Source organism: Rutidosis leptorrhynchoides, chromosome 11 (genome assembly GCF_046630445.1).
Source record: "Rutidosis leptorrhynchoides isolate AG116_Rl617_1_P2 chromosome 11, CSIRO_AGI_Rlap_v1, whole genome shotgun sequence".
Taxonomy (NCBI): Eukaryota; Viridiplantae; Streptophyta; class Magnoliopsida; order Asterales; family Asteraceae; genus Rutidosis; species Rutidosis leptorrhynchoides.
The window spans coordinates 353714159-353729872 of record NC_092343.1 but is presented as its reverse complement, the minus strand read 5'-3'; the positions used below and the strand labels follow the sequence as shown (position 1 = coordinate 353729872).

General features: G+C 33.6%; 1 pseudogene; it reads right to left on the bottom strand.

Moving 5' to 3' along the window:
- Nucleotides 1-1394: 1394 nt before the first annotated feature.
- LOC139875849 (putative disease resistance RPP13-like protein 1) lies at nt 1395-5356 on the bottom strand (annotated as a pseudogene).
- Nucleotides 5357-15714: the final 10358 nt, after the last annotated feature.

The window sequence follows — 15714 nt, the reverse complement described above, 5'->3', positions numbered from 1 at the left end:
CAATTCAAAGGTTTGTCTACATATGCATGCTCCACATGAGTTTCACATGCTAGCTATGAAACGCATCATATGCTACATACACATCGCTATATCTCTTGCGTTGTTTATTTCCATGTCGACTTCCACTTCTCTGGTTTCATATACGGATGCCGACTGGGCCGAGTGTCCCGACATTCGTCGATCTACTTTAGGGTACTGTGTTTATTTAGGTGATATTTAATATCATGGTCTTCCAAAAGACAATCGACACTTTCTAGATTAAGTGTCGAAGTTGAATACTGGGAGGTGGCAAATGTCATTGTAGTATCGTGTTGGTTGCAGAGCCTTCTTCTCAAACTTCCTGTCCTATCACGAAAGCCACACTTGTTTTCTGTGACAACGTCGGCGCCATATATTTGTCCGGAAATCCGGTTCAACACCAACGGACAAAGCATATTGAACTCGATATACATTTTGTTCGTGAAAAGGTTTCAAGAGGGCAAGTCCGTATAGTACACGTCCCGACACGATATCATCATATATTCACGAAAGGTTTGCCACGAATACTCATTGAAGAATTTCGTTCAAGTCTCTGCATTCGGCAACTGAACGCTTTAACTTCGGGGAAGTAATAGTCAACGATGTTATATGCTCCATATTTAGATTATATTATTGCCTAGATTAAAATCCATGGAAATTTGATTATATCATTTTCATGGCTTCTCAATTTTATTTTAAATTTCTTTTACAATTTTTTTTTTAAATTTCCTTACTGGCCGGAGGTCCACTCGGAAGCAATCTCTTTATCCGTCGAATAGAGAGTCTCTACTTTTGAAAGTGTTTCACTCTGGGTGAAGAGATGACTTGTTTTTATTCTCGGATAGGGGAAGAATTGTCTACATCTCACCCACCCTAACACCCCGCATGTGGTATTGGGTTTTGTTGTTTGTTTGTATTGCCTAGATTAGAGTATATCCTGTATATACTTTGGTGTATATATGTTTGCTGTGAGATTATGCAATATACACAGAAATTACCAATATCTCTCAGAACCCTAAAAAGACACGTTCCACACCAGAATTTAGTTCACGTTTTATTTAACTACATACACACAAACATTTTATTTAAGTTCAATTACATACACACAACAACACGACAGTTTGGTTGAGAAAGAAGAGGTTAAGCAAAACAGTACATTCCGGTTCTATTTCAACAACATTAAAAGTACGCTGATCAAGGCTTTTGGTCGTCACATAATGCTGAATAAAGTTCTCACACGATCACATCCTAATATATTAGATTCTTGTATAATCCTTTCAAAGTTAAGTCACAACTAATGTGCCAATAACTAAACTATGAAACAAATTTTTTAGACAGCTGCACAATGATATAGTTGTGAATATACAGTTTTCAATTCAGTCACAACTCTGAAACTTTTGCAATGTAAGCCCCTTCACTCCGCCACTATAATTCGCGTCCTCACAGTTGTATGCAAGATGAACCACCTGTGAATTTAGTCACATATCATATGAAGTTCCCAGTTATCCTACTAGTTTCAAACTTCAAATAATCAAAGTAATCGCTTAATATGTCACATATAGCTTGTATAACATCATAACAGATCATAATTTTCCCAATAATCGCCATATAGTTACAAAGATGAAGTTTGTGGCACATCACTAAAATTCCAGCATGAAAGGATAGAAAGATATTGAAGGTGGTTGAGGTGTCGTAAGACCTGTAAATTTATTCCATATCCTTAGAACCATTTATGGATAGAGAAGATAGAGATGGTTATAACATTATTTTTCCTAAAAGCACACAAGTCAACACTAAATAATGTTGATAGTTCTCCTAAAACATGATAATAATTTTTTTTTTTTTTTTTTTCTGACTAACAAGAAAAGACTACAAATTATTAGTAAGTGTTTGAGGAATTAAATTAAATAGTGGCGAGCTATTGTACAAACATAGTAATGAGAAACAATTAAATTCAAAGAAAGTGAGTATCGGTGAATAAATGTAATGAAGCATGAGTGAGTATTGGTGAATAACTGTAATGAAGCATGACAAGGAAATAAAAAGCTAATTTAGGCAATAATCAATTAAGACTCGTATTTAGTATTGCAACAGATTGAGAGGTTGTACCTTTCTTCTAAGAGACATGTACTATCAAAGATGAAGTTGATTTTGGCACATCTTTAATATTTTGGCATGATTGAATTAAAAGTTCTTGAAGGTGAATAAGGTGTGGTAAGACTTCTGAAATTGATACCACATCCTCAAATCGAAGTATTCTTAATAAAGTTAGAGATGGTGGAAGAAGAAAAGATGTTGAAGCATTATTCATAGCATCTTCTTCCATTGCAAATGAAGTCACTCCTGAATTAGTACCAAATAAACCAAGTTCAACATGTGAGGTCGGGTAATTTTGCAACCCCCACTCTGACATTGGTTTCTTTAACTCTCCTATTGTTAGCCTCTTTAAATTAGGAGGCCACAACCCACATGGAAATGAATCCATGCTTAGACAATTAGTTATCCACATCTCTTCCAATGATGTGAGACTTTGCAAATGCTCATGAGGAAATGACTTTAGATTCTCACAATTGCATATATTAACAAATTTGAGAGAGAATGGGAGCTCTTGCGATGATGTTGACAAGGTCAATGATGTCATTGAAGAACAACACCTGATCTCCAATTTCTCAACACTATTAGGGCAACTGTAACTCTCTAATGAACTACAATTAGAAATATCAACATTTCTAACGACATGTTTCATATTGCTACGTCCAACGTTAAACTCTTTCCTTCCCATTGATACCAAATTCTCACAAACAAGTACATTTAACGTTTGTAACTTCACAAGACACATGCATGCTTCTGAATCCCAAACGTATCTCAAATCATGACAATGGCCAATACCCAAATATTCGACTTCCCTAAGATGTTTTAAAACTTCCCCGTCAAGTTTTGTAAGATTTCTAATATCCCACAGTTCCAACCTCTGAATTGTTGAAGACACATAAACCATCGCTTTAAAGCCTGCTTCAGAACATCCTATTAGATCCAAAACCTCAAGTGACGGTATTAATCCAGTTGACACCTCAACCAACTTCGGACAATTTTCAATGCAAATTTTACGAAGAAGAGGAAATGATCCGATAGTTTTGTCATCATCATAACTTGACCATATCTCCAAATCTTGCATGTTAGAGACTTTCAGGTATTTCAAATATGGAAATGCAATTCCCTGAAGTTTTATTAGATTTGTAATATTAAACAATTCTAATCTCCGAATTGGTGAAGAAACAGAAACAATGGTTCTTAAGACCGCTTCAGGACAACTTTGTAAAATCAATATCTCAAGTGATGGTAATAATCCAATTGACACCTCAGCCAGTTTCGGACAATAGTATATATGAAGTTTCCGAAGACGTGGAAATGAACTAGTTATTTTGTCATTGTCACCATCACAATTTGACCGTATTTCCAAGCCTACCATTTCAGAAACTTTCAAGGTTACTAACGATGGAATTGAAATATTATGAAAACTTGTACAATTTCTTAACCCTTCGAGTTTTAGATCTGTTAACTTACTAAATGAGAGATCTGCTAACCAGCTAGGAAATTTCATTCCCCCATAGTGCAAAATCTTCAGTTTGTTTAACTCAATGGGAGGCCTTAGACTTTGGAATACCTCATATTCTGTCATTAAATTCCGAGAATCATCAAATATATCACTCCATTCCAAATCCAAACTAACAAGACCCTTCTTTCCTTTTAAGTTTGCATCCATTGCTTGTTTTGGATCTATCACTTTGTCCAAACCTATAATGGAAAGTTGACCTTCAAGATTCAACAAGCCTTTTAGGTCAGATACTTTGAACCCATTAATTCCTTCAATATTAACTTTGGAGAGAGTTTGTAGACTTGTTAAACCACCAATTCCTAATGGTGTCTTCCTTAGCATTGGAGTATTACTCATATCTAGATGTCACAGGTTTGTTAATTTAGAAAAACTTACCGGCAACCTAGATAAATCCTTACAGTCACGAACCAACAAGCTTTGTAGATTATAAAGCTCACCAACCTCTTCCGGTACTTGTCTGATGCCTGTTCTCGAAAAATTAAGGTATCGCAAATGCTTGAGACCACCAATAGATTGTGGTACATTTGTGATTGAAAACCGAGTTAAGCTTAGCACCCTTATGAGCTGTAATTGGGGAAGCAATTCTAGAAGAACACTGTCCAAGGTATCAAACACATTCCAACCAACTGACAACGGTAAGAACGTCCGTAAGTGTGTTGATCTACGTAGTTCCTTGAACTTTTTAAATTCGGCACGTCGATGACCTAAGAATGAAAAGTGGCAAAACTTCTCAAAAGCTTTATTTCTACCATTTACATCTATCTTATCATCCAACAACAAGAAGAACTCTCCTGCAACACTTACGGCCAAGTCATTCATCAAGTCGTGCATGGTGTATTCAGATTCACTATCTGTTAATTGTTGAAAAAATGACCTTGATTTAAATTCTTCAAAATAATGGCAACCTAAACTCTCCATTGACATGTTGCCTTTAGCTTGGTTTAGAAACCCCTCTGCCATCCACAATAACACTAGTTCATTCTTGTTGAACACGTAGTCCTTCGGGAATAAACAACGATACGCAAAAAGTTGCTTTAGTTGAGAAGGAAGATCATAATAGCTTAGCTTGAGAGCCGGAAGAATATCACTTCCATCATCTGAACTCCATATCTCACTTTTCAACAACTTTGCCCATTCATATTCATCATTTCCCTTCCTCTTTAAGACCCTCCCAAGTGCTATCAAAGCCAAAGGCAAACCATCACATTTCTCAATGATACTTTGAGCAATTCGTATAAGCGACGGATGTTTCTCAAAGTTAGGTTCATCTAGCGCATATTTGGCGAATAAAGACAGAGCGTCTTCACCGGATAAAACCTTTAGAATGTGAGGTTGAACACTATTCATTACCGATGCAACCGTGGTCTTCCGAGTTGTCACCATAATTTTACTACCGGGTGCCCCTACAAGTGGTCGTTCTAGAGTTTCCCACACATTGTGGTCTTCGCTCCATACGTCGTCTAGAACAATAAGGAACCTTTTCTTTGACAGTTTTTCTTTAAGGGCCACTTGAAGTAGATCTAGACTAGCAAATGCTTTGTTCTCTCCGGTGACGGCTTGATAAATCACCTTGCTGATTTTGAATACATCAAACTCGTCAGAAACACAAACCCATGCCCTGAGTTCAAAGTGATCCTTCACTTTCTCGTCGTTGTATAAAAGTTTGGCAAGAGTTGTTTTTACACGTACATGACACGAGTCTGCGGTCGAGTATACGGTCATCCGTGGTGCTGCCGTGGATCCTTCTGATCACTTATTTCTTCACTTCTTCTTTCTTCGAGCACGTTTTGACGATTCTTAGGTTCTATAGAATACTTGAGGACAAGTTTTCTTTTCCTAACATTGAATGATTACATCCTCCCGATGATTAATCATCAATGCCACGTAATATATATATATATATATATATATATATATATATATATATATATATATATATATATATATATATATATATATATATATATATATATATATATATATATATATATATATATATATATATATATATAATCATTCACATAGTATACACAAAACGCATCAATCTAGTATTTAGCATGCATCACATATTTTCACATAAACACACAATCCTAAAGCAAGTAAGCTTCCTACACTAATATTTTAAAATCACTTTTCAAAAACAATTTTGCATTGGTAAGAAAAACCTTTCATTAATACAAAGTCTTTTTGAGAAGGTTATTCTCATTAGAATTTTGATCATTGATTTTGATTGATTTTAAGATTACCCAATCCTTGACTTATCCCTACTATGGAATTGCTAGCTTGGTCTATTTTTCCCATATTTTCAATTTTTCCTAATAATAGACAATGGACTTTGATTACAAGATTTGTGTTTGCTAGAGTCGTGACATACATTCATTTCATGTTTTACCTCTTGATGAATCACAAATAGTTATCCTTTCAAGTTTTCTTTTCAAGGTGTTATTTTCATCAATTAAAACTTTGTTAAGTTGTCTTACTTTGTGTAATTCTTTCTCCAAAAGTTTTACTTTGTCACGACTACTATCATACACAAATTTAATAGTCTTGTAATCATCTAACAATTCTTCATAATTAGAAGGATAGAATGCATGTACCTCATTGCAATCCATGCTTGAGAAATCATCTTCTTTGAATGGAGATTCAACCTCTTCTTCACTTTGACCATCTTGATCCAAATCATTCCAAGAACTCATGAGGCAATAGTCTTCATTTCCATTCAACCCTTTTGTTTGAGAATCACCAACTTTTTCCAAATCCTTCCCCATTCCTTTACCCTTTAAACTCTTAGAGTTTAAATCTTCTTGTGAACATAGTGAGTCCCAACATTCTTTTGCACTTTCACATGAGATTATCTTTAATCTTTCTTCACTAGGAGGAATTCCATGAAGTAGTGAAATTGCATCAAATTATTTCAAAACATCATTATTTTGAAATGTTGACTTCACTAGTCTTGAACTAGCTTGTGGTACAAAATCTCCTACTTTGATTATTCTCCACAAGTAGTAATCCTTGGATTTGAGATAAGACTCAAATCTTAATTTTCACACATCAATATTCATCTTATCAAAGATTGGTGCTTCTTTCACCAATTCTTTCAAGTATCCCATAGTTTGAGTTGATCCGAGAATCGTTGACTCAAGTTTTTGCACAAAACGAATTTTGACGCTTTCGCAATCGTTTATAGCGCAATGATTTGAGCAACCGCTCTGATACCAATTGTAAGTAATTAGAGGGGGTGAATAGTTACTTGATACGTTTTTAATACTTTTTCGATTGATCACCAATTCAATTAACTTTGATCAACCAATTCAACTCAAACTTGATTTGTGTAGTGTATATGTTCAAAATGATAAGTGAAATAATGTAAAGAACATATACACAAGGATTTATAGTGGTTCGGGTGGATGTTAACTAATCCACCTTAATCCACTCCCCGATTACACTAATCGGGATTTGTTGCTTCACTAAGCACTTTTCTCCAAACCCGGTGGAGATCCGATTTACAAGTCTTCAACTTCTTTGGTAGACAACAAACCTAATCTTTCTATCCCTTTGAAAGATCAACTCTAACCTAGATCAACTTGTCTTCACCTTGGACAAGTATTAATCTCCAAATAAGATTAATCAACTTCCTAAGTCCCTTTAAGGAAGTAGATCACTAAGCTAGCCTATACTTCTACTAAGTGAAGTTACAAGACTTATACACTTTGCAATGATAATCCTAACACAATACTAGGACATACATCACAATAAGTAAACTCACAAGATTAATGATTTTGATTAGTAAGTTTACAACAAGCAAATTCTATATCTCTAAGATTATAGAATCTTCTCTTGCTTGATCACATTTGAGTAGTAATTAGAGCCCTTGTAATCTCTCGAAATAAGCCTTTGATATATGCAAGAGGGTCAGCTTCAAATGCTCTTAAATGTTTTCCTTTTATAGTGGGATTCAAAAAGTATCCGTTGACACACAGTTGCCTGCACAGTCGACCGTTGTGCGACCGTGCGTGCTCCAATCCAAATTTGGTATCCGTTGTATAGCCGTTTGACTCAAATTTGAACACCACATTTTGGCAAATTTACTCCTTCTAGCACCTGCAAAAGAAACCAAACATCCTATACAAGTACTATATGCATTAAGTAAAATGTCCCATTCATATTGATTATAAACGTTCCGTATTAATTAATTTCGTCGCGAGGTTTTGACCTCTATATGAGACGTTTTTCAAAGACTGCATTCGATTTTAAAACAAACCATAACCTTTAAAATATTACGACGATTATCAAATAATGATAATATAAAATATAGCATTTTTCACACGACCATTACATAATGGTTTACAATAATATTACACATCAACATAAGTCTTCGAATGCAGTTTTTAAACAATATTATACAAGCATGGACTCCAAATCTTGTCCTTAATTTAGTATGCAACAGCGGAAGCTCTTAATAATCACCTGAGAATAAACATGCTTAAAACGTCAACAAAATTGTTGGTGAGTTATAGGTTTAACCTACATATTATTAAATCATAATAATAGACCACAAGATTTCATTTTTATAACACATCTCTTATCAGACATTTCGCAAACTGCATAGAGATAAAAATCATTCATATGTTGAACACCTGGTAACCGACGTTAACTTAATGCATAGAATATCCCCAAAACAGAACCTCTCGTCTGTATAATAATCTCGAAGTACTAAACCATCCATAACCTGAATGGGGGTTTTTAAGCCCAATAGATCTATCTTTAGGATTCGCGTCAATTAGGGGCCATTTCCCTAATTCTTAGGCTACCAGACTTGAAGGGCGATATTCGGTTTAATAATCCAACCATAGAATGTAGTTTTGCGTACTTGTGTCTATTTTGTAAAACATTTATAAAGCTGCATGTATTCTCATCACAAAATATTAGATTTTAAAAGTGGGACTATAACTCAATTTCACAGATTTTTACTTCGTCGGGAAGTAAGACTTGGCCACTGGTCGATTCACGAACCTATAACAAATATGTACATATATATCAAAGTATGTTCAAAATATATTTACAACATTTTTTAATACGTTTTAATGTTTTAAATATATTCAGTCGGCTGTCCTCGTTAGTAACCTACAACTAGTTGTCAATAGTTAGATGTACAGAAATAAATTGATATATATTATCTTGACCCAATCCACGACCCAGTGTATATACGTCTCAGGCTAGATCACAACTCAAAGTATATATATTTTTGGAATCAACCTCAACCCTGTATAGCTAACTCCAACATTACTGCATATAGAGTGTCTATGGTTGTTCCAAATAATATATATAGATGGGTCGATATGATATGTCAAAACATTTGCATACGTGTCTATGGTATCCCAAGATTACATAATATATTAGAATACATGTATAATACAATATAAGTTAGCTAGGATATGATTTGTATAGATTTGTTACCAATTTTCACGTAGCTACAACAAGTAAAAATATTCAATCTTGTTTTACCCATAACTTCTTCGTTTTAAATCCGTTTTGAGTGAATCCAATTGCTATGGTTTCATATTGAACTTAAGTTTATGAATCTATACAGAAAAAGTATAAGTTTATAGTCGGAAATACATGTTACAAGTCGTTTTTGTAAAGGTAGTCATTTCAGTCGAAAGAACGACGTCTAGATGACCATTTTGGAAAACATACTTCCACTTTGAGTTTAATCATGATTTTTGGATATAGTTTCATGTTCATAAGAAAAATTATTTTCCCAGAAGAACAACTTTTAAATCAAAGTTTATCATAATTTTTAATTAACTAACCCAAAACAGCTCGCGGTGTTACTACGACGGCGTATATCCAGTTTTACGGTATTTTTCGTGTTTTCAGGTTTTAAATCATTAAGTTAGCATATCATATAGATATAGAACATGTGTTTAGTTGATTTTAAAAGTCAAGTTAGAAGGATTAACTTTTGTTTGCGAACAAGTTTAGAATTAACTAAACTATGTTCTAGTGATTACAAGTTTAAACCTTCGAATAAGGTAGTTTTATATATATGAATCGAGTGATGTTATGAACATCATTACTACCTTAGGTTTTGTGGATAAACCTACTGGAAATGAGAAAAATATATCTAGCTTCAAAGGATCCTTGGATGGCTTGAAAGTTCTTGAAGCAGAATCATGACACGAAAACAAGTTCAAGTAAGATTTTCACTCGAAATAAGATTGTTATAGCTATAGAAATTGAATCAAAGTTTGAATATGAGTATTACCTTGTATTAGAAAGATATCTTACTGTAAATAAGAAAGATTTCTTGAGGTGGGATGATCACTTTACAAGATTGGAAGTAAGCTAGCAAACTTGGAAATATTCTTGATTTTATGAAACTAGAACTTATAGAATTTATGAAGAACACTTAGAACTTGAAGATAGAACTTGAGAGAGATCAATTTGATGAAGAAAATTGATGAACGAAAGTGTTTGTAGGTGTTTTTGGTCGTTGGTATATGGATTAGATATAAAGGATGTGTAATTTTGTTTACATGTAAATAAGTCATGAATGATTACTAATATTTTTGTAATTTTATGACATATTTCATGTTAGTTGCCAAATGATGGTTCCCACATGTGTTAGGTGACTCACATGGGCTGCTAAGAGCTGATCATTGGTGTGATGACCCAGAAATTTCTGACCAAATTTAAACTTAATCTTGTATGATTAAACGTTTTCGACACGATAAGCAAAGTCTATGAAGTTAAATCTCAAAATTTTGAACTATTCAATTACCCTTCGAGTGTTCTCAACGATTCGCGAACAATTATATATAAATAGATACATATATATATATACTATAACTTGAAAACGTAACTAAGTGTTGAGTATATGATACTGTGCATTAAACTTATTGGTTTGATTACCTGATTGATATATTTAACTACGGAGTTAAAAGATTATGCCAAACGATTGAATTAAAAGATATTTATTGAGTCTCTTAATGATTATGATATTGTTACGGGTCTCTGTTGTGAGGTCCACACTGATTTGAGAAATCATTCATTTTTTTAACGGTATTCGGAATAAATGATAAAGTGTTAGATAATGAAAGTTGGATAAAAATTAATGGAGAACTAAACTGCATAATATTCAATTGATTTTGTTTTAAACATGCTCGAACGTTTTTTTCGATATAATAGAATTGATTAATTAAGTGTATTTGTTTAAATAACACATACAATAAATAAGGAATATTAACTGTTGGAATTAGATATATGAATAACTTGCGAGATGTATTTTAAAACGTGTTTATTAATGTTTAAAATATATATTTAACAATACAATAAAATATAAACTTGGTCATAAAATGAATTGTTATTATATATATATTAACAAATAGCGAGACGATGATTTATAGAAGTAAATGACCAAAATACTCAAACGTATAAGTTATATTTCGAGTGGTATAGTTTATGGATAATTTAAGGCTATATTTTGATAAAGGTACGATTCACGAAACGTAAGGTACTAGTTTTCTCAGCGTACGAAGGGACACTCGAAAAACCGGAACCGGGACATAAGTCGAGTGACGACGTACGACTTATCGGAACAAAAATTACAAGTCAACTATGCACGTAAATTTAATATTATATATAATTAATTATATAAATTATATATATTATATATAATTAAATAATATGTCGACAAGCTAAAAATTAAAAGATTGTGAACTGTCCCAGGGTGCCATGCGATCGCATGGCCCCGAAGCACAAATTCCATGCGATCGCATGGGGTGCTTTTTCAGGAAAGGTGCTATAAATTGCTCGACTTCTGGTTCAGTTTTCTCACACTCTTTATATTAATCCGTATTACTTATGTTATTTATTTAATTTATTATTTATAATAATAATAATAATAATAATTATTATTATTATTATTATTATTAATCTTATTATTAATAGTATTAGTATTATTATTTTTACGATACAAAAATAATAATATATATAAAATATCACGACGGAGTGATGTCCAAATGATTTCGAAACGGGTTTTCGAGCAAGCTAGAGCTAAGGAAATTATGGGTTATTGTCAAGGAGGTTATAGGTAATATTCGGGGGTATATTTGTGAATCAAACCTAGTGTTTATCATCTCCGTTACGTCTACGTACTTTTCTGAAATATTGAATCACAATATTGATACGTAAGCATTTATATTTTATCTTTTATAAATTAATAGTGTATCCATGTATAGTGCTCGAGTATATATATTTATACATGCTTGTATGCTAAATTTCGTCGCTAAACAGTTTATAATGAATCACGAATTAAATACATATATTAATGGTAAAAGGTATATGATATACATGTTTTTGGAAAGCTGGCGAAAAATCAATAACTTTTCATTTAGATATCGAATAGTTTCGATGAACGAATTGAAAGATATGATCAACTGAATTATGATTGACGTTAATTGAAATTGCTTTTAAATATGCAATTAAGATTTAAACAACTTGTTTACGGAGGTCCCTAGGAAGCTGCCTCTCTGCTCTACAGAATAGGGAGGGACGACTTCCTCTACCTGGGGACCGATAGGTATCCTGGGTAGAAGAATGACTTCCCTTTTACTTTAGGGTAGAGGAAAGGACTGCCTACATCTAACCACCCCCATACTCCACTTTAGTGGAATTGGGTTTACCAACCGAGTAAATGAATCCTTATACAAGGTACGTCTTGTTTTGTTGAACTATTGTCAAAAATGACTTTTTGAAATGACTTTTGATAAACGTTTGTATGTCGATCTCGAGCATTAGGATTGTGATACACTATGACCTAACCTAGCTTGATAAACATTTATTGACCAACATATGTTCTCTAGGTTGAGATCTACGGTTATTTGGTAATCCGAGTTTCGGTCACACTTTGGTGAACGACTTTATACGCTGCTAAGGTGAGTTTCATTTGCTCCCTTTTTAATTGCTTTTGCAATCTATATTTTTGGGCTGAGAATACATGCACTTTATTTTAAACGCAATGGATACAAGTACATACTTAATTCTATACTGAGTTTGAACCGAAAATCCCTTAGCTTTGGTAACTAGTAACTGCCGGTTATAAGAACTGGTGGGCGCGAGTAGTAGTATATGGATCCATAGGGCTTGACATCCTCGTCTGTTCCAGGTATAGAAACCCTAGCCTGAACTATAAAACAGACGTATGCTATTAGATTGTATCGTACACGTTGGTTGCATGTTAAACACATGGGTACTTATTAGATAAACGTTAAAGCTTAGTTACCAGGGTGCTCAATCTTGTAGAATATTTAATAAACATTTCTAGATGAAACAACTGAAATCTTGTGATCTACCTTTATGTACAGATTATGTAAAACATTAAAACTATGAACTCACCAACCTTTGTGTTGACACTTGTTAGCATGTTTATTCTCAGGTTCCCTAGAAGTCTTCCGCTGTTTGCTTATATGTTAGACAAGCTATGTGCATGGAGTCTTACATGGCATATTTATCAAGGAAACGTTGCATTCACCAAATCATCACCATGTATCTTATTTTGACTGAATTGTCAACGGAATTACTATTGTAAACTATTATTTACGGTGATTGTCTATATGTGGAAATCATCAGATGTCGAAAACCTTTGATTTAAATATTCATTTATGGTGTTCCTTTTCAAAAGAATGCAATATTTACAAAACGTATCATATAGAGGTCAAATACCTCGCAATGAAATCGATGAATGACGTGTTCGTCCATATGGATTTGGAACGATCGTCACAGTTGGTATCAGAGCATTGGTCCTAGCGAACCAGGTCTTGCATGAGTGTGTCTAACTGATAGTTGTTAAGATGCATTAGTAAGTCTGGACTTCGACCGTGTCTGCATGTTAAAAGTTTTGCTTATCATTTTTGTCAGAAATTACATGTTTATCATTCTTAAGTCTAGACACGTTTTACTGCATTTATTGCATAAATAGTGTGTAGACAAAAATTCACATCTTAGCGTATCTGTTACTGTAAACTTTTACTGTCATCTTCCGAAAATTTCTCCGTAACTTATGGAATTTTGGTATTATATATACATATGTAAATTATGTATCAGAGAATACCAAACTAAATCCTATAATCTATCTCATATCAAAATCAATTCCCTGATTATACAAGATGGATCACGTATCTAGTTCAAATTCCTTAAAATCTGACAGCTATTCCGATATGGATATTCACCTGAATTCCGAAGACAGTGTAACCGGAATGGATCAACCAATTAGCCATCATCTATTCTGGATGAATTGGGGATGGGTTCGTAGCCTACTTAATTATTGGAGACAAGAAGAAGGCGATCCCTTCCATCCACCACATTGCCCTCTTGGCGAAGAACCTGAAGCACTTACCGAAGAACCTGTTCGAGACACCATTTTCTCTCTCATTTCCAGAGTATCTCGTCACGATAATATACTATCTCAAATTCTGGATCTTATTCATCCGCTCGTCCAAACCACCAATCATCCCGGTGTAGTAGAAGAAGTCAACGAGCTTCATGCTCGGGTAGTGGCTTTGGAGAATATGGTGCAAAGGTTACAAGCACCAGCAGCATCACCGGCATCAACAGTACCACCGACAACAACATCAACAGTACCATTACCACCACCAACAACATCCGCATCGCAAACCTCAACTTCACAATCTGTTCCACGAGCATCAATGTCATACGCACCATAGTTACCAAGAAATACCAGCAACAATAACCGATGAAGTATTAACTCATTTCCCCTGGAAATTTTTTTTATGTATATTTAATATATATGAATTTTGAAATCAAAATGAATCTTTTCGTACTAAGCTATTACGTGTAAATCTTAACTGGTAGGTACTACTCGGTTAGTTCATATCACTAATATGCAATGATGTACATCCTTCCTTAATAACTTAACCATTGTTAACTACAATCTCTGTTTCAACTTAATGAATTCCATTTCATAATAAACCAAGTGTATTATTCAATTACATAATTGATTTTACATTTTCATTTTTGATGTACTCAAAACTTTCCAGAAAACATCATCTGTGCCTTGTAAGGTTCACAAAAATTCCACGAGCACCAACATCCTTCACTGAGGAATATCAATAAGAATAAATAATGAAGTGTTGATTTCATTAGTGAAAAACTCCGCAAAGATTATGTAATCTTTAATGTTTTGGAGATTAATCATTTCTAAGTCAAGTCGAAAATCAAATGAGCTTAATATGATATTAACTCATTAAATCCGTATTACATCTGAAGAAATATACATACATATATTTTCATAAAGACTGTAATGAAAATTTTTTTGTACAAAATATTACTTGTGAAATCTTTAACGGGTAGGTAATTCCCGGGAAATATATAAGTTCACAATTAATATGTTATACTGTACATTCTTCAACTTTGATTCAAAAATTATTAACAATACTCACAACGACATACAATCATATTCATACAAATTCAATTACATATTCTGACAGAACAGAATCCAAGTAAAGATTTAACAAGTGACATCATTCTTATATCTCTACATCTTTCAAAGCTATACTTTGACTTCAAAACTGTGCAAGATCCTTTAGCATTGTTTTTACCGAAAATAATTTTGCAATCCCTTTTCAAAGTATCCAATTTTACTACACTTCCAACTAGTCAACTTCGACTTTTCAGATTAGCCATATTATAACCCTAACATATACGTTTTTGTTACTGGGGAACCTTTTATGTTCCACCACATTAGCAGTAAATTTACCAACAACTCCATTGATCTTTGACCTTTCGAAAAAAATCCTTATACTCATTGAAACCCTATCATGTACTCATCCACATCTTGTAACAGTAATTGCCATACCAACTACCGGGAATTAGCAATCAGTATTTCGAATTTCGCAGCAATTCTACGCCAACAGTTATATATATACATATAATGTCTATCTTCTAGACTTACATACTTCGAAGGTGAAGTTTCTGAAAAACATCCCAAACTATGAACTAGTTCTTTGAAATTGGAACAATGCTGATAAAGCAACAAAAATGGTAAACAAATTTAACAG